This window comes from Theropithecus gelada, chromosome 11, assembly GCF_003255815.1.
Source record: "Theropithecus gelada isolate Dixy chromosome 11, Tgel_1.0, whole genome shotgun sequence".
NCBI lineage: Eukaryota > Metazoa > Chordata > Mammalia > Primates > Cercopithecidae > Theropithecus > Theropithecus gelada.
In genome coordinates this window covers 100,961,661-100,987,604 of record NC_037679.1, presented here as the reverse complement: position 1 = coordinate 100,987,604, position 25,944 = coordinate 100,961,661, and the positions used below count along the sequence as shown (strand labels likewise).

At 46.4% G+C, this 25,944-nt stretch overlaps 1 protein-coding gene and 1 non-coding gene across 2 annotated transcripts in view; both read right to left on the bottom strand.

Moving 5' to 3' along the window:
- Window positions 1–25,944, bottom strand: part of CRACR2A (calcium release activated channel regulator 2A) — a 131,596-nt gene that overhangs the window by 100,731 nt on the left and 4,921 nt on the right. The window contains exon 2 of the mRNA XM_025402662.1: window positions 10,682–10,951. The gene's annotated coding sequence lies outside the window, so the exon portion shown is untranslated. The remainder of the gene's footprint in view (window positions 1–10,681; window positions 10,952–25,944) is intronic.
- LOC112635641 lies at window positions 3,969–4,074 on the bottom strand. Its single transcript, XR_003121985.1, has one exon. It is a non-coding gene; the product is annotated as a U6 spliceosomal RNA (small nuclear RNA).

The following is a 25,944-nucleotide window of genomic DNA, read 5'->3' as shown; positions in this document are numbered from 1 at the left end:
ATTGACCCTATCTATAACCCTCATCGTCCACATTCATTTACACATGAGGTTCAGAAAGTTTAGGTAACCCGCCTAAGGTCATACAGTCTGAAGACAGTGTGGGGGCTAAAGTCAAAGAGAAAGAAGTAAGGAGACCAGACCCATGAGAGGCTGTGGGGACCTGGAACGGCACAGCCACTCAGAGAATGAAGTGTGGAGCAAGGCTGGCATCTGGGGGACCGCATGGAGGTAGGGCTTACAGCTGAGGGTTGATGAGTTCCTTGGCTCACACATCAAGCACATTTATCATTTCTGATGTCAGCACGGGACACATAGCACCCACAGGGACTCACCCTTGCCTTATTAGAATAGCTACCAGAAGAAGGACTTGTGCAAAGAGCTGCTTCCCATACTATGAATAGTCCCTCTCCATTCTCTCATCCAATGGCTTTTTTATGAAACTCCTAGACCCAGACACTTTCATGAAAACGTTGCTACAACTGGCTCTGACTACAAATGTCAATCAATTTCCCTAGCCTAAACAAAAACCGAATTGGGAATCAGAAATGTTTTCTCATCCCATCACAGTCACTGACGAAATAGGTACTCTTCATCTATTTCCTTGCCCTCTCTGAGACTCAGTTGCCTTATCTGTGGATTGACTGGGCTGGACAAGATGATCTTTAAGATCCTTCAGGCTACATCCGAAACTGTATGTTCTCAGGAACTTTGTACTCCTCCTTAGCATTTATGACCATTGTAACTAAACAATGGCTGGTGTAACCAGTGAACATCTATTACTCCTGCTGGACTGCGAGCTCCCTGAGGCCGGGGACTGTCTGCCTTGTTCCCAGTAACACTTGCAGCCTCGACTAGAGTGCTGAGCATGGAGTAGCACGCCATGTCTGCAGCACAGACTCACAGCTGGTCCCTGGCATGCCCTTTCTCTGGGTTAGAGCTGTGTGTGGACAGCAACAATCCTTAGGCCTTCTCACCATGATAGGGCTTCTCTAATGCTGCTTGCTCTCTGGAGGACACTGTTTCTCTCCACGGTTCAGGTGGCCAGTTAGTGTCAGATTTATCCACCCTTCCAGTCAACCCTGGAAAACTCTTTCGGATTTTCTAATAAATAAGAGGAGGTCAGTGGTGGGGAGTTTAGAAACTGTGTGTTTGCATTCAAAATACCCTACTGCTCAATTGGAAACATTGTCACACGTCCTCTGACTCGGTGGCACAGAGAGATGCCTAGGGATGCCCCTAGGCGTCCCTAGGGACAGCCCAGTGCCCCGGTGAGACTTAGTAACTCCAGCCATGGTCCTCCATCCTGCTCCCTAACCTCAGCCCCACATCTCACGTTAAGATGCCAGGCCTTTCTCCCTCAAGCCCATAGTGGGCAAGGATGTTGGGGTCCTTCTAGGCAGGAGGATGCCTGGAACGACCTCCACCACGGCCTCCTATCCAAGGGATCCCAAAGCAACACAAGATTTTGGCCTGTGTTTACCATTCTGCAGCGTCTCTCTCAACATTAAATCAGTAGCCACTGACCTTAACAGTGTCAATCATATGACGGTGTCCATAGAAGGAAGAGCTCTCCTTCCTTTAAAGACGCTTATTTCCAGAAAATGAAATGAAGGCGTTCCCATGTCCTTCCTTCGTTTCTAGGAAAATGGGTAATGTCAAATCCCCAACAGAGCTGACAATCAAAGACTAAGAATAACCATGCATCAGTTGTTCCCCTCCGTTTCCTCCTGTCTCCTTCCAGTCGAGGCCCCCACCACCCAGCCCCAGTGCTCAGTGCATCGCAGTCCCTAGATTCTTCTTGTCGGGCGGTGTTTAATTGCTTTTCTCTACCCTTAAGGCCGTATTATACTCAGGGTGACCTCCCTGTTCCCAGAGTATTGGCCCTTTCTGAGTTCACTGTTCAAAACAACACCTGGGAAATGCACACACAGGATCCAGTAATGAGATTAGCGAGTTCTTGTACAAGCACGCTCACACCCTCTCAGCTCCTGCTGAGCCAGCCAGAAAAGTCAGCGAGGACTCTGCTTTCATGGGCATTGTTAATGAAAGTTTCGCTTGCTTAAGTTTGCAGAAAGTAGGGCATGGATCTGTGCTTCATCACGCAGTGCCCCGCGAGATGCCTCCCCAAGATAGCTGGCTGGTTATTAACTAAGCACAGCTGGCACGGTGTGTGCTCTGAGGCTGGCTGCTCTCATTCCAGCTTGGTGGTCTGAGGACAGGAGAAAATGGTCCCTTAGGAGAAGTTTGTCAGAAGTGATGCGATTTAGTTTAGATATCTGCAGTTGGGACTGACTTCTAAGACATCGGCAGGGCCATCCAACGATGTCAGCAATATCACCCAGACTGTCTGGGGCTGCAAGACAAATAGCTTTGCTGGGATTCATAAAGCCACCCCGTAAGGTGGAACTGCTGGTGTCGGGGAGGGGTGGAGTGCACCCTGGAGGGAGTGACCCTTACACCGATGGGCAACAGCACACTGAGCGTTCAGAGCTGGTGTCGGGGAGGGGTGGAGTGCACCCTGGAGGAGTGACCCTTACACCGATGGGCAACAGAACACTGAGCGTTCAGACATCCGGCCTCACCCCTCACTGGTTCCCACTGCTGTGGAATGCCGTGTGAACTCGCTTCCTGGGCTGCTTGGGCTCTTTCGGTCTAAGGAGGCGCAGCAAGCGCTATTTTCCAAAATAGGACAGGACAGAATGGAGAAGAAGAACGGAGAGGAATTCATCTTTCCTAGAAAAAGGAAATATTCTCTGGTGGGCTCTCCACAGAATTAGTGCCCGCTCCCCTTGGACAGTCGCTGTTCTGTAGTGGTCCTGCCTCCCATCTTCCCTCCAGCCAGGCCTCCCTGCTTTCACTCACTTTGCTTCCACGTGAGAAAGGCTCTCCAACATCTCTTCCATCTCACCAAATCTCCTCCACTCGTTAGGCAGGGTTTTAATCTATAAGAGTTGCCAACAAATTATCAAAAACCAGGTGTCTTAAGACCACAGATTCCTTCTCTCACAGTTCTGGAGGCCAGAAGCACTAAATCAAGGCGACTGCTGTGCTGTGTCCCCTCTGAAGGCTCCTGGAGAGAATCTCCTCCTTGCTTCTTCCGGCTCTGGTGCCTCCACGTGTTCCTTGGCTTGAGGCTATGTGGCAGCAACTCTGCCTCTGTCCTCACTTGGCCTTCTTCTCTCTGTGTCCCTCCTCTGTGTGTCTCTTTATGAAGACACTTGCCACTGAATTCAGAGCCCACCCAGATATCCCAGGATGATCTCATCTCAAGATCTGTAACTTCATTAAATCTGCAAAGACTTTTTTTTTTCCAAATAAGGTCATATTCACCAGTTCTGGCAGTTAGGACATGGGCCTATCTTTTTACCATTCACCCCTCTGCACGCACTCATTCTCAACCCTCAGAGTACATCAGATCATCTGGGGAGATTTTTAAACACTCCAGATGTGGGGGCCTCACTCCAGAAACTGGTTTTCACATGATCCTGGATGGGAAATTAAATAAGTATTTTCTTTTCTTCAATTCCCCAATTTCTCAAGTGCAGCTAGGATGGTGGGGCAGGGGTGAGCAGAGCCACATCTCCCGGACAGTACCTCACTGAAGACGACGTTATAAATAAATAATACCAGCTTTCACTGATCACTTTCTCCTCCAGGATTTTTTTTTTCTGACTGAGTCATGAATCAGGCTGTCATCCACTGTTTTGTAAATGTTGCACAAAGAATGTCAGAGACCTTGGAGATCATTTAATCCAGTGGTGCTCCACCCTATCCAATCAATGCCCCATTTTTGTAACAAATATTTAGAAACACCCTCTTTACCACCTGAAATAAAATTCCTAGAAAAGTCATTCAACCCAAATGCATAAAGTAGTCCTACTTTTAATAAAAGGAGAAAAAGGAAATGTGCTTTTTATATATATATATAAATGTGCTTTATATATATTTATATATATATATATATAGACAGAGAGAGAGAGAGCATGCACACTTGGCGTGTCATCCTGTGCAGGAGCCATGCTAATCTTCTCTGTACTATTCCAATTTTAGTGTACGTGCTGCCAAAGTGAGCAAAGAAATGTGATTTTTAACAAAATAATATGTCTTTCAATATGTACGTGCTCCTGTATGCCTGCACTGGAACACATAATGAAGTAGTCAACACTTCCACCTACCTATAATGGATAAGTTTAAATTTAACAGAAGACAAATAGAAGCCACTTCACATAAGAAGTACAAGGAAATAAAAGAGTGAGGGATATAGGAGGACAATAGAATAAAACAGTGTTACAATGAGAAGGAAGAACCCCCCTTTCCTAGCTGTATATGATAACAGGAAGAAGGAAATAACCTTCGCTGAGGTACAGATAACAAGCCAAATCAAATTACAAATGTGCAAGCAGAGGAAACAGGGAAGCACAGGATCCTGTCTCATGAGCTCAGCCTTACATATAAGCGTAGTGTCATGATAATTTATTATGCTGTGACATGGGACAGGATAGTGACAAAGTGTCACAGAAAACATGTTTCCAGCCTGGAAATCCCACCCACTGTGTCGAGGCATATATTCAGTCTTTAGCAGTTAAAAAAAAAAAAAAAAAAGGAAAGAAAGAAAGAAAGAAAAAAAAAGTGGCTGGGCACGATGGCTCACGCTTGTAATCCCAGCACTTTGGGAGGCTGATGGGGGCGGATCACGAGGTTAAGAGATTGAGACCACCCTGGCCAACATGGTGAAACCCCGTCTCTACTAAAAATACAAAAATTAGCTGGGCATGGTGGCGCTCCCTGTAGTCCCAGCTACTCGGGAGGCTAAGGCGGGAGAATTGCTTGAACCTGGGAGGCAGAGGTTGCAGTGAGCCAAGATTGCGCCACTGCACTCCAGCCTGGTGACAGAGCGGGAAAAAAAAAAAAAAAAAAAAAAAAAAAGCCTTTAAAATGACATCCTTATAGTATCGGCAGCGAGAAGAGGAGGATGGATTGGGAAAAGTTGTTTGGTAGATCTTGAAGGAGAATATATCAGAGTAAGAGGGAAGAACAAAAGGCAACTCCAAAGAAGTAACTACGATAGCTAATTTTTGCATTTTTGCAAGAGATTTCTTATCATTGTACTACAAATATAAATATATGTGATAAGAATATTATTTTTAAAACAACTTTTATAAGCAAGTTTGAGGTGCCTCTGCTAATTTAAAATAGTATCTAATTCTACATCTGTTCGATGAAGTTTCAAATTTCCTGTTACAGACCTGCACATGGGTTCCTTGCTTTGCGGTAACTGCATATTGCACTGTGCCCTTTTCAGTTCAGTGTATATTTGGAAATGCTCTGATCCAGATAGAATGCATGAAGCTGGGAAATCGTCTCATCATGTCAAGGCTTTGTCTTTATTCCATTTAGGCTTCTCTTCCTAAAACAACCATTTCCTAAATACTGGGCTTTTGGCTTAACTTCTTTGAAAGTGTGAGAAGCATTACTCTAGGGGACAGCACTGACCCCATCAGAAATACTCACCAAACGAGGGCTGTAAAACTATCTATTGCATGCTATGTTTGTTATTTGGGTGATGGGTTAATTAGAACCCCAAACCTCGGCCTTATGCAATATATCCATGTAACAGACTTGCACGTGTACCTCCTGAATCTAAAAAAAATAATAATAATAAGGAATACTGATCGAGTCTAACCTCATTCATTTCTGTAATGAGGAAACAGGCCCAAGAGGGTAGACCAACTGTAAATGTTGCTCCTCTTCCTGTCACTAAGTTCCTTGAGGGCAAGGAGGGGATGGGATGCTTCTCTTGTATCTGCACACAGCTGCCAGCACAGAGAAGTGCACATACCTGTCTGTGGCCCTAGACGTGCCTGCTGCCTGCATTCCGTCAGGACTCTGGATTCTCCTTTTCAACCTGAAAACAGCTCGTTTCTAATTACTCATCCATAGGAAGCACAGGCAAACAGATCCCCAGAAGTCACTTGGGACTGAGTTTCAACACTTTTGTTTCACACAGTTTCAGCACTCGCACCAGCTGCAGCTGAAGACCATAGGATTTCAGTGAAAAGCAGCTGGCTCCCTCCCCAACCCCTCTGCCCGTAGGCTGCTGTGGTTAGCACTGCACTCAGAGAAAGAATAAATACAAAGCAAAAGCCCCCGTTGTTCTAAGATAACCACAGAGATGACGGATGCTGTTGCATGCAAACCCTGGGGGAGAAGAGAGAGAAACAGCAACATTACAAATCCAACAAAGCATGGTGACAAGAAGCCTTGGTGGGCAAGTCCTATAGCTGAGGTGTGATTTCAGAGATCAGATGGAATGTGCCCTCTTGGTCCCATCATTCCCTAATCCCTGCACTCTTCCTCTTTCAGCTGGCTGGGTTTAGAATTTCTTCAGCAGGGAAGAGGATTTTGCCCCGCTGGAAGAACGCTAATTCTCAGGGTGAGTGTTCCTTTGGGAGACCCCCAGCCCCCAGCTTACGGGATAAACAAATGGCCAGGAATGAGAAAAGCTGAGGTGCAGCAGCAAAGGGAGGGAAGGTTCCTTTGGCCCACCTTTCAACCCCGAGTAGGCTCCAGAGAGCTGCCAGTTGTGGTCATGCTCATCCTGGGCTGCGGGCAGAAGGATGGCTCAATACCTTAGCTCACAGCCACCACTTCTGGGCCCCACTTCCTTCCTTCATCAAGTAGTGTAAAATGACGAGGACCCAAGACAACTGGACCCAAGACAACTGGAAGCCACTCGCCTTGTTGTTCATGGTTGCTCCATGATATATTTGTCTCTTTTGTCACATTCTGGACACAACCCAATGCATCCATGTCACCAACACCACATACACCTGGTGGCACTGCAGCTTTCTGTTGACCTACCTGAACTAGCCTCCAGGCACCAGGCTTATCACTCACACCGAGCACAGTGCCTGGCATTCAGAAGTTGCTCAATACGTGTTTTTGGATGGAAAGAGCAAAAAGGGCAGGGGAGCCAATTCCACTCTATAAAATGGGAAAAACGATCAAGGAACAGCCGTCATGTTAGTTATGAGACCACACACGCATTGTCACCCACCTTCTTCGCAGCATGGAGCCATCTTGCCTGTTTTCAGAGCTGCTTTTATCTTTGTCATGACTGTCATCTCCACAGCATCAGTAGTGACAAACTTAGCAGGTGAGAGGCATAACTGTAAACCACACCTTTTTAAAAAAGACTTTGGGGGCAGGTGTGCCGGCTCACGCATGTAATCCCAGCATTTTGGGAGGATGAGGCAGGCAGGTCATGAGGTCAAGAGATCGAGACCATCCTGGCCAACATGGTGAAACCCCGTCTCTACTAAAAATACAAGAATTAGCTGGACGTGGTGGTGCGCACCTGTAGTCCCAGCTACTCGGGAGGTTGAGGCAGGAGAATCACCTGAACCTGGGAGGCAGAGGTTGCAGTGAGCTGAGATTGCACCACTGCACTCCAGCCTGGGTGACACAGCAAGACTCTGTATCAAGGAAAGAAAAAAAAAAAAACTTTGGAAGCAGCACGATAGATTGGCTAAAATGTCAGGTTCTAGTGACAGAAAAACCTGGGTTCTGATCCTAGTTCTGTGTACGAGTTATGAGTCTTGGTGAAGCCACTTCACTCTGCTACTGTTTCCTTGTCTGGAAAAGGGAGATAGTGCTACCAGTGCTTTGGGGGCTCTGCTGAGATAATCCATGTAATAGAACAACACTTCTGACTGTCTTGTGTTTCACTTTTATTGCTGGTCTCCATGCGGCTACTCACACAGTGCACAAAAGCAAGAAGAGGGCCGGGTTCTTTCCCTTCCACTTTTCAGCTCCTGAGACGAAAGCCTGGACATAGCAAGGCAGGGGCTGCAATCTCAAGCATACAGAAGAGTAACAGAAATGGGCCGAGTGGTGAGGGGCCGATGAAGAAGCAGAATCGCTTTCATACCGAGTCTGCCCTCCCCCTCTGCTGGAAAAAGACAGCCTCCTTGGTTTTCAGATTCCCCCTTGGAGAGACATGAGTACATGAGTGATTTCCCTTCCTCCTTAATACTCTATGAGGGAAACAGCACAATGTTGCCAGATGACAGTCAACACTCAGGCTGGACGCAAGAGGATCAGCAAGAGGTGGTGGGGAACATGCCAGAGTGGGGCAGGGAGGTCTCTTTAAAAGGACAGCTGCTACCCAACCCAACCAGTTGTCCACATGTTAGAACCGAGTGTTTCCAGTTCTTCTGATTATTCAAAGATTTTTCAGAATTTTTAAATGTGCAGTGTTTCTTGTAACATTCACAGAAAATGACTAAAAACAACCTGTGTTCATCAGTAGGGGATTGTTAAATTATGGTAAATCCATACAACGGGATACTACACCCCTGTAAAAAAAGAATGAGGAAGCTCCCCACATACAGATAGGGAAAGAACACCAAGATAAATTAAGTGAAAAAGGCAAGGTTAAACATAGTGCGTATAGTCTGCCATAATTACGTAAGAAGTAGAGGGATGGAGGCAGATATATATTTGTACTGACTTTTATCTGCAAAAAGAAATCCTGGAAGGTTGTATAGGAAACTAATAAAAGTATTTACAGGGGACGGGCAGGGCAGGACTGGCCACTGGAGGCAGGGATAAGATTTCACTGAATACCTTTCTATAGCGCTTTAATTTTTGAACCACGCAAATGTGTTGCCTATTTGAAAAATAATACAAAAACACTGTGTACACCAGCTACTGGGAAGAAAACACATCTACGGGCTACGAACAGCCTGCAGGCTTCTGGGCTGGAACCTTCACGTTAAGGGCTTCAAAACTGCAGAGGCAGAAAAGTTGGCGGCAGTGGGTCCAAGCTTTACTAGGTTTGGAGACAAGTAGGTTGTTCAGTGTCTGGTGTCTGGAACTCTCTCTGGATTGCCTGGCAATGAGCTAGTTGAGCCCAGCAGCCCCCACCACCTCTAGGGGGAAGGCGACGAACTCCCAGCCTCTCTGGGAGAGACGGCTTCAAAACTCAACTTCCCGGGAAACTGAGGAGCTCCAAGGTCTCCAGCTGCTGGGCAGACAGAATTTCCGGGCATTCCTCGACAGTTAAGGCTGCCTGGAACCCCAGTGGTGTGTTCCCCTCATCAAGGCTGTGTCCCACTTGTCCCATACAAAGGAGAGCGATAGGTGGGTGCGGTTCCTCCTCTGGAGCACGGCATCCAATGCGTCCAGCTGGGCCCAGCTCAGCACACCTCCCTCGGGAATGCTGAGCGCAGAGGACATGCTCCCCTGCTGACACTGCTGCCAGTCACTTCCAGGCAGCACCACGGAACACCGTGCAGATTCATCCCGGCCCTTCGTATGTCCCTAGTCTTGTCACTGTGAATGAGCTCACTGAGTGTTTCCGCTTGAACTGTGATCTCCACATTGAAGTCCTAACCCCCAGTACCTCAGAATGTGACCTGCTTTGGAAACGGGGTTGCTGAAGATGTAAAGAGTTAAGATGAGGTCACACTGGAGTACGGTGGTTCCTAATATGGCTGGTGTCCTTATAAAAATGGGAACATTTAGAAACACACAGGGAGAATGCCATGTGATGATAAAGGCAGACATTGGAGTGATGCAGCTGCAAGTCAAGGAAGATCAAAGTCTGCCAGCAATTCTGACGATTTTGTCAGAAGCCAGGGTGAGGCAAAGAGAGGCCTCCTGTATACCACAGAGGGATCATGGCCCTGCTGACACCTTGGTTGCAGACCTCTAGCCTCTAGAACTGGGAGACCTGACATTTCTGTTAATCACCCAGTTAGTGGCACTTTGTTAAGGCAGCCCTAGGAAACTCACACACTCAGCAACCTCGGCCAACTCAGGTGGCAAAAGTACCCACCACCGCTCCTCCTCAGCAGGTACCGACAGATACTGGTGACAACCCTGCTCCCATGAATGAAGATTCTGGGACCTGGCCCGGTCAAGTTGATTGTGTCGGAATCCATCAAATACTCAACCAATAAACAACGGCTGAGTACCCGACCTTGTGAAGAATGCAAGAGAAACAAAATATTCCATTACTGCCCTCAAGGAGTTGATAATCTGAAGATTCAAGAAAGACACATGTAATAATGGCCAAATTAGTATTATTTTCCCCCAACCCTCACCCATGACCAGCAGATGCCACAGAAGTCACTCCTCACTAAATTGCACTGTGCTCCCAGCTGGATTCAACCTTCTACTGCATCTCATTTCGCTGCTCCCTGCATGTGTCTGGAAGAACTGCTTTTTCAGCTCTTCGGGACATTCTTTAGGATGTCAGGCTATTAGACAATTTCCAGAAGCTGTCGCCACTGCTCCTGGCATGGAGCCCACACTTCTTGCCCACTGTGGACACCCACTCCTGGCCAGAATTGTCTGCCACCCCTGGTGAAGCCGCTCCCATCAGTTTCTTGTGAGCGCTTTTGTCCCAGTCAGAGAAGCAGACCCTACGGGTTGTTGAGCCTATTCTGCAGCTCTCAATGAATCTGACAAGCAAAAAACATGAGATCCAGGGGGTCTGAGAGCCCACTTTGTTAAGCTGACAGTTTTCAAGCCAGGGACAGGCTACAGAAAATCAGAGACCCTCGGCAGAAATGCTGCTTTCTTATCCTCGTTCAGAACATTTGTTTGCTTGGCCCAGCCTTCTCACAGGAGGCTGCTCCCAGCACCCCCTGCATCCAGGAACTCCGATTCTTACCATCAGCAAGAGTCGTGTCCAGCCACACGCCTGGCAGGAGAGGAGGCAGCACAGCTGTGTGGAGTTCTCCTGGCACTCCTGCTGAATCCCAACGCTCTGGACTCTGGCTCCTGCAGGGTTTTTCTTGTGCTAAGTGCCCAGTGGAGGCTCTGGCTGGGCTCATGGAGGAAGAGTGGCAAGTCGCTGCCGCCGCACCCTTGACAAACAGCCCAATGACCCCGGGTGGCTCCGTGCCAGCCTCCTGAAGGGCAGCTGTGGTCAGGGCATGACCTATGGGTAGAACAGAGAGAGGAAAGGGTTCCTCACTTTGACTTCAAGCAATTCATTTTAGATTATCTGGGTTGGGCTTTGAGGCAGACACTGTTGTCTGCTGAAGCAGCATCCATTTTTCCTTTCCTCCTTTCTAGCAGATTCTGTCCACTCAGGACAGTGACCTCCCCAGCTCAGAGGCCTCATCCAGCCAAAACAAAGCAAGCTTCTTGCCAGTGCATAGATTGGGGTGGACTCTACCCGGCCTCTAGTCGTTAAGATGTGAGAGGAGCCCTGCTAGGGGTGCTTGGGGAAGCGTTTTCCCAGCTCTTTTCCTCTGCTGGATGCTGTGCCATCTAATGTGTTGACTAGAACCTCTGCAGCCACTTCGTGACCATGAGGAGGAAGCCTGAGGCAGAACAGAAAGAATGAACCCGGGCCCCTGATGACATCGTTGACCACTGGATCAGACAACACCAATATCATCCTTCCTCCAGACTTCTTATTACACATGTAATAAATATCCTTGTTTAAATCCATCGAGTTGTGGGGGTTTGCTACTCATAGCTAAGATTATCCTAAGTGATGTGCACTGAGATGTTCCTGAGACCACAAGACCACATTCTTGAATCCAATCCCACTATCCTAACTACAACATTCTCAAACTTTCAGGACACACACACCCACCCACACACACACACTTTTTTCTCCACTTTTTCATGGTATTCAGTCCTTTTCCTAGACTGGACACATTTTGCCATATTTTCTCTTTTTTTTTGAGATGGATTCTTGCTCTGTCGCCCAGGCTGGAGTGCAGTGGCACGATCTCAGCTCACTGCAAGCTCCGCCTCCCAGGTTCATGCCATTCTCCTGCCTCAGCCTCCCGAGTAGCTGGGACTACAGGTACCCGCCACCACACCTGGTTAATTTCTTTATATTTTTAGTAGAGACGGGGTTTCACCGTGTTAGCCAGGAAGGTCTTGATCTCCTGACCTTGTAATCTGACCGCCATGGCCTCCCAGAGTGCTGGGATTATAGGCGTGAGCCACCGCGCCCAGCCCGTATTTTCAATAAATTCTGCAACATATGCCAACTCCATCATTTAATTAAGAAACATTTTTTACCCCCACTGATGTACCAGACACTTTGCGGGGCTCCCGGGACTCAAAATTGAAGTCAGGGACTAAACACGGAAAATGCCATGGAAATTCCTCAAAAAACTAGAAACAGAACTACCATATGATCCAACAAGCCCACTTCTAGGTGTGTGTCTGAAGGAAACACGATCAGTGGCTCAAAGTGATCCCGCACTCCCGTGTTCACAGCGGCAGTATTCACAGTCTCCAAGACATGGAAACAACCCAGGTGTCCATCAACGGACGGATGGATAAAGAAGCTGTGCAGTGTGTGTGCGTGTGTGCGTGTGTGTCTGCGCACGCGCATATACATAATAGAATATAATGTATCCACAAAAAGAAGGAAATCCTACCATTTGCGACAACAGGGGTGAACGCTGAACCTCGAGGGCATTACGCTAAGTGAGGTAAGCCAGAGAGAGAAAAGCAAATTTATGATCTCACTTATATGTGGAATCTACAACAATTGAACTCAGAGAAACAGAGAGTAGAATGGTGGTTGCAAGGGGCTATGGGTGGGGAGAACGGGGAAATGTTGGTCCAAGGATACAAAATTGCAGTTATAATGTGGATAAGTGGGTAAGTTCTAGAGATCTAATGTATAGCGTGATGACTTAATACTGTATTGTACACTTGAAATTTGCTAAGAGGGTACATTTTAAGTGCTCCTGCCACATACGCAAAAATGGTAACTAGGTGGGGTGATGAATGTGTTAACTAACTTTATAAAAAAAAATTTCTCTTTGAATTCTATATTAACCAACTTGATTGGGGTATCATTTCATAACACATACATATATCAAATCATCATATTGGACACCTTAAAATTATAGAATTTTATCTTTCAGTTACACCTCAATGAAGCTGGAAGAAAATGAAGCCTTGCGGAGACACAGCAAGTGGGCCCAACTCCTGGGAAAGAGGCGAGTGCAGGGTGGCAAATGCTAGGATATGGTGCACGCGGGCCTGCGTGGGCACAAAGAAGGGTGCAGAAGGCCTGGGGCTGGGAGGGTGTTAGCAAAACGCTCCTCAGAAAAGAAATGAATTCTTGAGAGGAGACGAGAAAACTGCAAGCAATAAAGAGAGGGAGGCAGACATTCACAACCAAATATGTAAATAATAACACAAATAACAACCAACAATGGTGGCAACTAACAGTTCCTGACACTTACAATAACCCAGGCAGTGTTTGAAAGTCTTCTGGGTACTAACCCATTTAATCCTCCTCCAAAGCCTGTAAGGTAGTTCAAGGATTGGTCCCTTTTTATGGATAAGTAAACCGAGGCATGGTGAGGTTAAGTGACATAGGAAGTGGGTAGCAGAGGCAGGATTTGGACCCAGGCAGTGGAGCTCCGAGGCTCACACACTTTTTAGGATACACTGGTGGTTCTCACAGTGGCCACCAGAAGAGAAGCCCCCGCAGACCCTGGAAACTTGTTACCAATTCAGATCCTGGGCCTCATCTCAGACCCCACAGAGTTAGCACCTCTGCAGGTGAGGCCCAGCATGCCATGTTTTTACAGCAGGCCTTCCTTGCGATTCTGATGTTTTAGAACCCTGCTTGACACTATAAGCCTGAACTGAGAAGGGATGGCATGCTCAGAGGACCATGAATGCTGCAAAGAGAAGCAAAAGCCAGAGGGAAAGACAAGGAAGCTGTGAAGAAGCTTGCACGTCATCCTCAGGAGGATGGGCTTCACTGTATGGGCATGAGGGAGAAAGGTGTGGGGTGAGGCAGGGAGGTGGCTTGATTAGGCTTTGTTCTCTGTGACAAGATCTCTGGCATGAGTGCTAGATGGGGAAGAAGATGGAAGGAGGGAGCCCAGGTAAGAGGTTGATGCCATGACCCCAACAAGTACAGCAGGGGCTGCACTAAGGTGGTGGCAGTGCAGAGAGAGGAGGGATAGGGACAGATTCAAGAGACAGAGTGTGATGACAGTTGAACATGGGTACTGAGCTGGCAGAGGTATCTAGGATGACTCCATGACATCTAGCTTCAGAGGTTAGGTAGATGGGTGACATTATTTAGCCAGATAGGAAATTCTACAGGAAGAACAAGTTTGGCAAGGAAGAGAATTAGTTCCACTTGGAAATGTTAAGCTTGAGGCTTCTATGGGACATCGGGGTGGAGGCATTTAGGATGCAGTGAGAGAAAGATCTGGTGTGCAGGAGTGGGGACAGGGCTGGACATACAGGTGTGGGATTTGCCAGTTGAAATATATAAGGGTTGAAGCCACAGACATAATTAAGGCTGCTCACAGACTGTGCAGAGGGAGCAGAAAAAACTGAGGGCTGGAATCATGCAGGACACTGACATTTAAGGGACACTCAGAGCACATCAGCCAAGGAGGCTCAGAAGCAGTGCTCAGAGAGAAAGCAAAGGAAATAATGTTGTCTCAAAACCAAAGGATGAGAAAAGATGGAGAATGTTTACAGAACTAGAGGTTGACAGCAGGTTCAAATGTTGTAGACATGTCAGACATTCCAGAGAAGAAACCCTGGACGTATCAATGAGGAGGTCACAGGTCAACTCAGTAATATTATCAATGAGGAGGCCATGGGTCAACTCAGTAATATTATCAATGAGGAGGCCATGGGTGAACTCAGTAACAGCAGTCCCAGTGGAAGGATGGAAGTCGAAGCCAGATTCATTCACAGATGCATTCTCCAATAAGCAACAGCTACCATGTGCCAGGCTTTGTGCTTTGTGCTGCGATAGGGTGATGAACTCAGCCCTTACCAGGTAGTGGAGAGGGGAGAAAGTGGACAGAAATTACAACAATGATTATGGATCACAATTGGGGTAAGCGCTCTGATGAAGACGTGAAGACATACAAAGGGCTTGCTATCGGGAGCCCAAAGCAACAGGACCAACACAGAAGACGAGAGAAAGGAAATTACATTTATGTGGGGTCCACGGGGTGAATAGGAGCAACCCAAGGAAAGGTGGGTGGGAAGCGTGTTAAGGATGGGGGACAGCAGGCATAAATATCCTCAGGTAGAACGAGCTTTTTTGTGTGTTCAAGAAACGGAAGGAAACCAGGGTGGTGAGAACAATCCTAATGTGGAAGAGAGCGGTAGGAGATGAGGTTGAAGAGTAGGACTTGATGGGCCAGGTTAGAGATTCGGGACTTTATCCCAACAAGCCATAGGAAATCATTAAAGTTAAAAATCTAAAAGGTTGGGAGAGACATGATCTGATTTGCATTTTTTAACAGATGACTTTGGCTGCTTGTGGGGAGTGAAATTGGAAGAAGAGGGACATGGAGTGGATACATGGAGGCTGATTACGGGGAGTGAAATTGGAAGAGGAGGGACATGGAGTGGATACATGGAGGCTGGTTACGGGGAGTGAAATTGGAAGAGGAGGGACATGGAGTGGATACATGGAGGCTGGTTCAGGGAATCATTACAGCCCAGGCAAGAGATGGCAACATCTTGGACCAGGGCGATGGCAGCAGCAGTAGGCACAGGTGAAGAGATTCTAGAGCTATTTAGAGGTGGAATCAAGAGGACTGGGTGACCAATGGGATGTAGTAAGTGGGGGGAAGGAGCAGTGGAGGCCAGCATGGACTCTGTGGTCCCATCTACATCTATTCTTGGATACTCCCACAGGGCCACTGGGATGGAAGAACACATATCCTTTGAATTCCAAGGCAACAGGTCCTACTGGCTTTTGCAGGGCTCAGATCAGAACTAGAGGAAAAGTCCTACCAAGCCTTCCTCTCCTAAAAGAGCCCCTCATTGATAAAATGATGTCTTCTAAATAGGCCTCCTAGAAATTTCCTCATCTTGTTTGGTGACACTGCTTCTGGTGTCATGTCCTGTGGGGTGGGGTGCCAGGCTGGCCAAGTCCCATGGCAAGTGGCTTCTCATCACAACACCCTATGCACTCTTCAGGGCATTCATAAAGTGCATTCAACACATGTGGGCAATTCTAGGCTCCTCATGCCGATCTCCATCTGGTCAGTTTTCCCTCTCCTAATTTTGTCAATTTTCCAACAACATGCTAGATTTCTATTTTCATCATTATGGCAGGCTAAGTACCTAGATGGACCTTACCACTAGAAGCTACTAAGAAGTTTTATGTAATTTTTTTCTAATTTCCAAAAGCATTGATGGACTGACAAGAAAGGAAGGAATTCACTGTCCAGGGGCTTCTTTAGATAATAAATATCCAGATGCTGACTATAAAAATGACTGTAATGTATTTAAAGAAATTAAAGCCAAGCTTGAAGATATGTGCAAGAGACAAAAAGTCATGAGGAATAACCAATAAGTTTTGAAGAATGAACCAAAGAGAATGTTTAAAAATAAAAAAAAAATAATTGAAATGACAAACTGTGGATAGACTTAAGAGCACATTAGATACAGTTTGAGAAAGAGACAGTAAACTGGAAGCTGGGTCAATAATAAATTAACCAAAATGCAGCCCAAAAAGACAAAGACACTGAAAAAATACGAAAGAGAACTTATGAGACATGAAAAAGAGTCTAACTCACATCTGTTCGGAGTTTCAGAAGGAGAAGGAAGAGAATATTTAAACAGGTAATGACTAAGAATTTTCTGAAGTGATGAAAAATACCAAGACACATATTCAAGAAGCCCAAGAAGAATAAATAAAAATAAATCCATAAGCAGACACATCTCAGTGAGGTTTTAGACCACCAAAGACAAAGAGAGTGTCTTAAAAGCAGCACAGAGAAAAGAGAAATTACCTTCAAGGGACTAACAGTTAGGTTATTTCTCATCAGTGACGAACAGGACAGAAGGCAGTGGTAAAATACTTTCAACATGGTAAAAGCGGGTGACTGTCTTCTGAGAATTCTATACTTAAAAAGATATCCTTTAAGAATAAGAGAAATAAAGACATTATGTGACAAAAAAAAAAAAAAAAAAAACCTGGGGGTCGGCCACACATTTTCATTCTCACTGAAAATGAAAAATTTTAAAAGATGGACTTAAAACAGAAAAAGACAGAATCTAGGTGAAAGATCTGAGATTAGGGAAGAAATGAAAAACAAAGAAACTGAAAATGGATTTTCTCAGTGGGTTGTTGAAAAAATTACAGATTGGTAGTCAGGTGTGCTTATACTGGCATCTTGCTGCCATCTCTTGCTATCTGAGAAACTTGAATCAAATTACTCAATCTCTCAGAGTCTTGATTTCTTCATCTTAAAAATTCATCTAACAGTGTCACTTATACAAGCATTTTTTTGAGGAATAAATGAGCAAATACCCACGAATGCTCCAGCATAGCTTCTGTATCTGGAAGGTGTAAAATAAATGTTAATTTCTTATCCCTTTTAAAATTAATGAGCACATTTTAAAAATAAGACATTGCTAGTAACAAAGAATGACTCCCTTTGCTTCAGTTCTAAGATAAAATTCTGGCACTGTTTCAAATTGTACAAATATGAACTGTGTTCAGCAGTTATTTTCATCTTTCCAGTATCAAGCCTAAGATCTTTTGAACAAAATATTTATGATTTCTTTATTTAAGAAATTTTGGCTGGCCGCGGTGGCTCATGCCTGTAATCCCAGCACTTTGGGAAGTTGAGGTGGGCGGATCACGAGGTCAGGAGATTGAGACCAGCCTGGTCAACATGGTGAAACCCTGTCTCTATTATAAATACAAAAATTAGCCGGGTGTGGTGGTGCGTACCTGTAATCCCAGCTACTCAGGAGGCTGAGGCAGGAGAATCGCTTGAACCAGGGAACTGGAGGTTGCAGTGAGCCGAGATCGCACCACTGCACTCCAGCCTGGTGACAGAGCAAGACTCCAACTCAAAAAAAAAAAAAAAAAAAATATATATATATATATATATATGGCCTGCATACACACAAGCCCCAGGGATACACCCCAGATTCTAGATGAACTCACAATTTTAAAATAATTTGTGGTCACAGTGTTATGAGGTTATAAAATACATGCTGGTCCATCCATAGTGCAAAACGACATATCCTGCCCATCCTCTTTCCTCACATCCTTGCCCAGGGCTCTCCTTTCAACTAGGAGATGGGGACACACAAATGATCCCTCTGCAGCTTCTGCTACCCAAACCCCCAAGTTGGAGAACCCCCCCAGCTTCTTCCACGACCCTACTCTCAGTTTCACTGGGAACTGAAAAAGGAGAGGAGAGCCCAAGTTAATAAAAGGTAGCGAAGAAAAGTTAGCTTATTCTTCTTTAGGGTCTCTGCCCAATTTTTATTTGACAACACTTCGGGGGAAACAGATAAAGTCAGAGTGAATCTTTCCTTGATGGTGTCAAGAAAACAAAAAGCGCTGGTGCTGAAGTTCTAAGTTCCAGGTCCCGGGGTGGCGTCCTCACTCGGCATTTGCAACTTACATGTCCTTGGGCAAGCCACTTAACCCCTTATTTTAGTTATGAGACAATAATTATATCACATTTGTAGAGCATTTTACAATGTACTAAGTGCCTCCACGGTCATAATTTTATTTAATATGCTTAGCCAAGTGTATAACACTCAGTACGAATACCTTACTGCATTGCTGTCCAGATTTGAAAGCAGAGTCTGTGGGTTGCTGTGTGAATTGCAAACACCTTCACCAACAGAGAGATCATCTCCGTGTACGTAATTTAACCCATTATGGTTATTGAGTGGGCTCTGCAGTCAAGCGCCTGGATGTGAATTCTGGTTCTACACTTACTAGCCATGTGACCTCACGCAAGTTGCTTAGCTACTTTATAAGCCTCAGTTTCCTCACCTTTAAGCTAAGGAAAATAATAATTGTACTAGCTTGCAATGCAGAGCTTTGCACATGGTAGGCTCTCAGTGAGAGGTGACTTGAATTTACATCAAGTTGAAGTTGACAGCTGTCTGACCACACATATGTACTCAAGAACACCCACCCTCCTTCTTCCTTTATTCTCCATGGTTGCCTCCACCCTCCACATCCCTAGGCAAATATTTGCAAAGGGAGGGCAGAAGCTCCAGATAGCAGGACACACCCAGTATGACTTTCTTAAAAAGTAACAAAGCCCCATTTTTCCATTTCCCACTTTCTGTAGGCTTTGGTTCCCACTCTGCTTCAGGGGCGTCTCCATGCTGTTTTGGTTGGAAACATAGCCTAGACTTCTGAGGGCCCCAGTCAGCCTGGACCCCTTCCTACTTCCTCCTGAGGATCTTGATGGGACAGGCTGGAGAGCTCTGGACCGTGGCGCACTGGCTGAGCTTCAACCACCTAACTGGACTGTGCAGTTTGCCCTTTTGATAAGAATCATTGATGACTGAGCCAACGCTAAATGGATCTATTATAATGACAGAAGCAGCAAAGGTTAATTCAGGCCAAACTGATAAATGAATGGAAACTACTTCGCTGTACAAAAATAAGCAACCTCCATTTAAAAGGCTTTATGTTCATGAAGGACTTTCCTATTTTCACTGTGTAATTCCATCCTTATCAATTCCCTCAGGGACACAAAGCGCAGCTCTTTCATGGATGAGGCAACTGAGGCCCACAGAGAGCAAGTGGTGAAGCTGAACATAAACCACGCTCTTCCTCCCTCACACCCGATGCTGCCGCCTGGCACAGCTTCTCCACCTGAGCTTTCTGACGTTCCTGTCTGCCCGCTCCCAGCTTCTGTGGACCATGTCCTAAAAGAACAGCATTAGAAGTCACACCACGTGGGCATTTGCATTCCGAACGGGACAGGGCAGGACAATGGGAGACATGGCTTAGTCACTCAACTTACATCTTAGTTCACAAAAGGAAAACACACCCCCAGGGGCTCCAGTGAGGCCCAATCAGCCTGGAGTTCACAGGCGAACTGCCTGCAGCAATGAAGCGGGCACACGTATCCTGCATCCTCTCAGTGAGGGCAAGACGGTCACCCGTGACTGTCACTCTGCTAGTTAACATTTCGCTCTAAAGCACCTCTGAGATGGCCCAGCCACTTCACAGGTTGCAGACAGAGGCTGTGTGGCTGCTGGGGTTGAACGCACATGTGAGGCTGGGACAGGGAGGGCTGGACTAACCACTGTTACCCAGGCCTAGGACATGGCCCAATTGTGAACAGCTGCCTTCGGCTCTATAACCAGGACTGAAAAGAAATCAGGCAGCAGGCATGAAAGAACTCATTAGTGGGCCTATCATCTGGGCATCTCTCATTCTGCTTTGGCTGGCTTTTCCTGGTGGATAACTGTATAAGGAGAGGGTGAGTCTCTGAGGGTGGCCCCATCTTCTTCCACTCGATAGCTCTCTGGCACCTTCTACAGGGTGCTGAATACCATCTCCATCCTAATGGGACATAGTCCACATCAAACATGCCCAAATCCGTGCTGATTCCGGAAACCTGCCAGAGTACATGCCGAGGCAGGGCCAGCTGTGCTAGGTTCTATATGACAACATCCCTGTCTAGACGAAGGAGGAAGGATCAGAAAGTCCAGAATCGAATCCTGGCTCCCTGCTGGGAGAAATCTCACCTCCTTCTAGATTATAAACTAGTCAGTGAAGGCCAGCAGGAGAGTGTGACCCTCACAAATATTGGCAGGCACATTCTACAGCCTGGGCAGAATGTCACTGGTTTAATTTCCCTAAGAATGACCCTCAGACATGTCTATTAAGATGGACAGAAGGACACTCATGGAACAGTCCTCCCAGGACTTCCTGCCACCACTTACCTGCTGAATTCTACCATCCTTGAAGACAAAGCTCAGTTCCCACCTACTTGGCTAAGCCCTCTCCAAGGCCCAGTTTCTTTCTAGAGCACGTTCATTCTGTCCCATCTCCTTGGCAAAAGTTGCACATGCTATCTGGGGAGGTCACCTCTCTCTGCACTTGTGTCTGGTCAAAAGAAATATTGTGTCCCTTTTCCTTGTACAAAGCACTTCATACAGCAGGTGTTCAATAAGTACATATTGATCCATTTTGTCTTTTGTTTTATTGGCATTAAATCACAACGATGTAACCCCTAAAGTGTCAGAAAATTCAGATGTGGTGTGTGTTATGATCTAACTGCTATTGAGTACAAATTAGAACTTTTCATTCTATTTCAAACTTCTGTAAACAGGGCTTGTACATTTTTAAAAAATACATTTAGTTTGCGATGTGTGCCTACGGAATGGAAGCCGAGTAATTTTTCTTTTTTCATTGACACTCATTTTACCTGAAAGTTCCTTTTTGTGTCTCTGGTTTGGTTCAAGCTGCAGTTCAATGGACTAAAGATGCATTCCTTAAAAAGAAGTACTACAACAGACTTTTAAACCAGCCTTTTCCATCCCTATATTTCTGGATGGCCTGTGCCCGGGGCGGCTCACCTGACATGGCATCGGCAGCTTCTGGCTCCCATTTTACAGGCGTGTGGAGAGAGCTCTGTCATCAAGCAGACCCTGCAACCCAAAGGGTCAGCCCTTTGTAGGAAGCCAGTCAGGCAGAGGGGGATCAACAGCCTGGGGGAGGTGTCCATGGTGCAGGTGTCTACACCAGGACTAGGTGTCTGGTGTGAACCCACACAAGTTGTTGAGCCTCTCTGAGCCTCAGTTTCCTCAATTGTAAAAAGGACATGGTAAGACCTATATCAGAAAATGTCTGGCACATGGCAGGCACTTGACAAATTATCTTCTTATGAAGCATGCAGCCCACGGAGAAGTTTGCTGAACGCCTTGCTGCTTCCCCCCTGACTTTGTTCTGAGAGTTAAGCCACATCAGAACCCTGTGCCCCAAAGAAAGTTGAACCCAGAAATCTGAGTTCTGAGACACACAGCAGGGGCTTGCAGTCCATGGGGAGGGAAATGACAAGCATAGGAAATGTGCCAGAGGACACGTCGCAGATGTGTCGGAAGCTAGCAAGAATGCTCGCTGGGGAAACGGCAAATACACTCTGTAGTATCTGTGGCCAGGACAACCACGGCCTAGGAACAAACTGTGTCCTGAGGAAACGCAGAATCAAGCTGCGGTGAGATACCGAGAGGGGACAGAAAAGCAAAACAGATCACGACCAAGAACAGGAGCTGAGATGGTGACTAAACCCCTGCTAGCCAGAGAAGGCGCACGAATTCTCCGCCTTGGGAGGAATCACAGTCAAAGCTAAACTCACATTTTTATAGTATGTGTGTCATTCGTTGAAAAGCTTAATTTAACAGTTTGGTAAGTTCCATTAGCAGTTTATCTATGGTATGTAATGAAGCTATTTTTAAGTGAATCCTTTTTGGCTAAAGGCCCCAGTTAAGAATCCTAATGGAACATGGTTCACATAATACAAACCCAGATCCGTGCAGATCCTAGAAAACTTCTCAAATAGACACTAATGTGCCCAGGCAGGGAAGCTGTGCTTGACTCTGTACAATGACACCCCTGTCTAGATGAAGCAGGAAGAATCAGAGAGTCCAGAATCGAGTCCCAGCTCTGAAATTACACCGCCTCGGGTATGTTACTGACATCTGAGGCGCTCAGTTTCCTCATCTGGAAAGGGTGGGTGATTGTACTACCTTCTAGGACCCTGGGGAGAAATATACAAGGTTCTGCACAAAGTTCTCAGCCCACAGGAGGGCAGTCTCACGGAAGCGCTTTTGATTGAAGCAGATAATTTTTTTAAAAACCCAAACAAACAGAAAGGAACAAGAGAGAAACGGCAGCAGAAAGATTACAAAAGTCGACAGGACATCTGATGGTGAGGCCATTGTGCAGAGAGGGAGCTGAGACAGTATCACTGTATGACTTCCTGCAGCCACAGTAAAAACCAAACCTTGTCAAACCCTGTCAGTTTGAGAAGATGAAACAATTCGCAATGTGAATATACTTACTGCCATTGCACAGCACGCTTAAAACGGTTTAAATGGTACATTTTATGTTATGTGTATTTTATCACAATAAAAAAGTGAAGATCCAAAAGCAAACAAAGAAAAAACCCTAAATCTCAACTCTCTGCCCACTGAAGACAGTACAGTAAAAATAACATAAAGAAGAGTTGGATGGCCTTCCCTCTGTGGGATTCTGTAGGGAAGGCAGTGTCCATGCACCCAGACGCCACACCAAAGGCCCTGTGAGTCAAGATCTCTGTCCCGTGGATGATCTGTATTCGGGGTGTCTATTCAATCCAAACTCCCAGAAGACCCAAAAACCTAAAAGCCACTGCAGGCCATGACACCACTGAAAGATCTAGAAGTTCTTCTGCTGAACAATTTGTTATTCCTGATGGTATCTCCCCAATGGCAATTTCTGATCATGATTCACATGACACTACCCACAGAAATGAACTTCCAAGAACTTCCTACCCTCACTCCCACCGCGTCCTCCTCTGGGGATGGTGGTGCTGCTGCTGTCTGGCTCAGAAAACTTGCCTTGGGAAGAAAGCCTCTAAAATTTCAGCCCTGCTCAGGTTAAGAAATAGTAGCTTTGGGCCAGGTGTGGTGGCTCACGCCTGTATTCCCAACACTTTGAGAGGCTGAGGCAGGCGGATCATTTGAGGTTGGGAGTTTGAGACCAGCCTGACCAACATGGAGAAACCCCGTCTCTACTAAAAATATAAAAATTAGCTGGGCATGGTGGTGCATGCCTGTAATCCCAGCTATTTGGAAGGCTGAGGCAGGAGAATCTCTTGAACCCGGGAGGTGTAGGTAGGTAGCACTGAACCAAGATCATGCCATTGCACTCCAGCCTGGGCAACAAGAACAAAAAAAAAAAAAAAGAAAGAAACAAAGAAAGAGAAGAGTAGAGAAAGAAAGGAAAAAAGAAATCATATCCTTGACAAACTATCTCCTTCCCCACAGAAAAACGAAACCTGGCTGAAGGTACGAGGTGTCTCTCTGGCCAATGTCTCTCATCTCCTTCCCCCTGACCTCCTGACCCCATTCATGCCTTCAGAAGGGCATGGCCCTGTCGAGGGGGTGTGTTCCTGTGCCTCAGGGCCCTGCGCTGTAAATGCTTTCCAGCCTGGGCTGTATTTCTACGTGCAGCTCAAATCTTACCTCCTCTCTAAAGCCATGAGAAATATATCTTACTTACTTGCCTATAAACACTAACATCATTGGTTATTTTTTATATCATCCCCTGTTATGAGCTAAATTATGTCCCCCCAACAATTCATATGTTGAAGCCCTAGCCTCCAATGTGATGGTATTTGGAGATAAGGCTTTTAGGAGGTGATTAGGTTTAGATGAGGTGATTAGGTTTAGATGAGGTCATGAGGGTGGGGTTCTCATGATGGGATTAGTGCCCTTATAAGAAGAGACACCAGAGAGCTCTCTCTCTCTCTCTTGCTCTCTCTCTCCCCCCCCACCCATCTCTTTCTCCTCCCTCTCCCCTGCCCTTCTCCCTCCACCCTCCCTCTCCCTTCTTCCTCTCCCATTCTCTCCCTCTCCCTGCCATGTGAGGACACAAAAAGAAAGTGGCTTTCTGCAAGCCAAGGAGAGAACCTCTACCCACCAAACTGACACCATGATCTTAGACGTCCAGCCTCTAGAACTGTGAGAAAATAAATTTTGGTTGTCCAAGCCACCCAGTCTGTGTTATTTTGAAAAAACACATCCCCTCAAAGGGACTGTGCATGCCTGCTGCATGGACCACCCCTCTCTTCTTAGACCAGACACGCTGCAGGGGCCTTTGCTGGCACATCAGGGACTCAGCACACATAGAAGCTAATTAGGTGAGAGACTCTGCCTCTGCCTCCTAGGGAATTTCAGTCCAAGACAAGCACAAGTTATGAAGGACCAACAAGGGGAGGAGTACATCTCAACAAGTTAGTTGAGAAGGACCAACAAGGGGAGGAGTACACCCTTAGCATGGAACTCAACCACAAGCTCTCAAAAGAGGTAACGCCACCATGACCCATGGGGTCACGTGTGCATGGACCACGTGCTTCCTCACATCCCTTAATTCACCTGACACGGATCAACAGGTAACTCCTGTATTCCCACTTCAATGAAGAGAAAAGAAACTCAGGTTTAGAGGGCTAATCCCAAAGACACATGACTGGTTAGAGTCACAACCCAGGCTCTGCACTAAGCATTCAGAGACGGCAGGCTGTGGAATGGTTGAGGACTTGGCCCTAGAGCCAGACTGCCTGGATTCAAATCCCAGCTCAGCCTCTTATCAGCTGTGTGACCTTGGAAAAGTTACTCAGCCTCTCGCGACCTTGGCTTCCTCATCTATAAAATGGGGAGAATGATAACAGTGCCTATTTCCTAAATCTGTTATAAAGATGAGTTCATTTATGCCAAACTCTCAGCCATGCCTGGTGTATTTCTGTGCATCAACCTTGAGGTGCAGTGGAAAGAAGGTCCCTGGAGTTCCATGTTTGGTCAAAGTGGGGCTGCAGGAAGTTGGCCTCCCTCCCGCATCCGCACCAATCCAACCCTCTATCCCAGCAGGTGAAGGTATGTGGTTATGTGCAGTGGACAATGTGGCAAAGCTCCATCCATTTACCAAAAGAACTCTAGCAGACTGCAAATCCCAGAGCTCAATGCTGAGCAATCTCTAAAGTAAATAAAGTGAAAATAAACCAATCTCCCAGGTAATAGGAGATTTTCCTCTTGTCTGCACTGGTAATTGGGTCATTGTAGCCAACCTCCCACGTCCCCTGGTGCTGCTGTGAGTTAAAAAGGGAGTAAAGGAAGCTGTCTTTACTTCACAGAAATACAAGTGAAGGTTCTGGGAGGAGGGCAGCCACACCCACTGGTTCCAGCTTGTCCTGGTGCACCTGTCGCATGTGTGCTACGTCTCAACCTTCTCACCTTTCCTCTAACTAAGCCCAGAAGGGCACAGCGTTCCACAGGCTCAGGGGTACACCACAAGCACAGGGCTGGGTGTCAAGCCTATCCAACCTCACTGCTGGAATTTGCTTGGGTAAAACGCCGTTTCCACTTTCCCACAAGTTCTCAGGCCCAGCCTCACATTTGTCCACCCCCAGGCAGAGC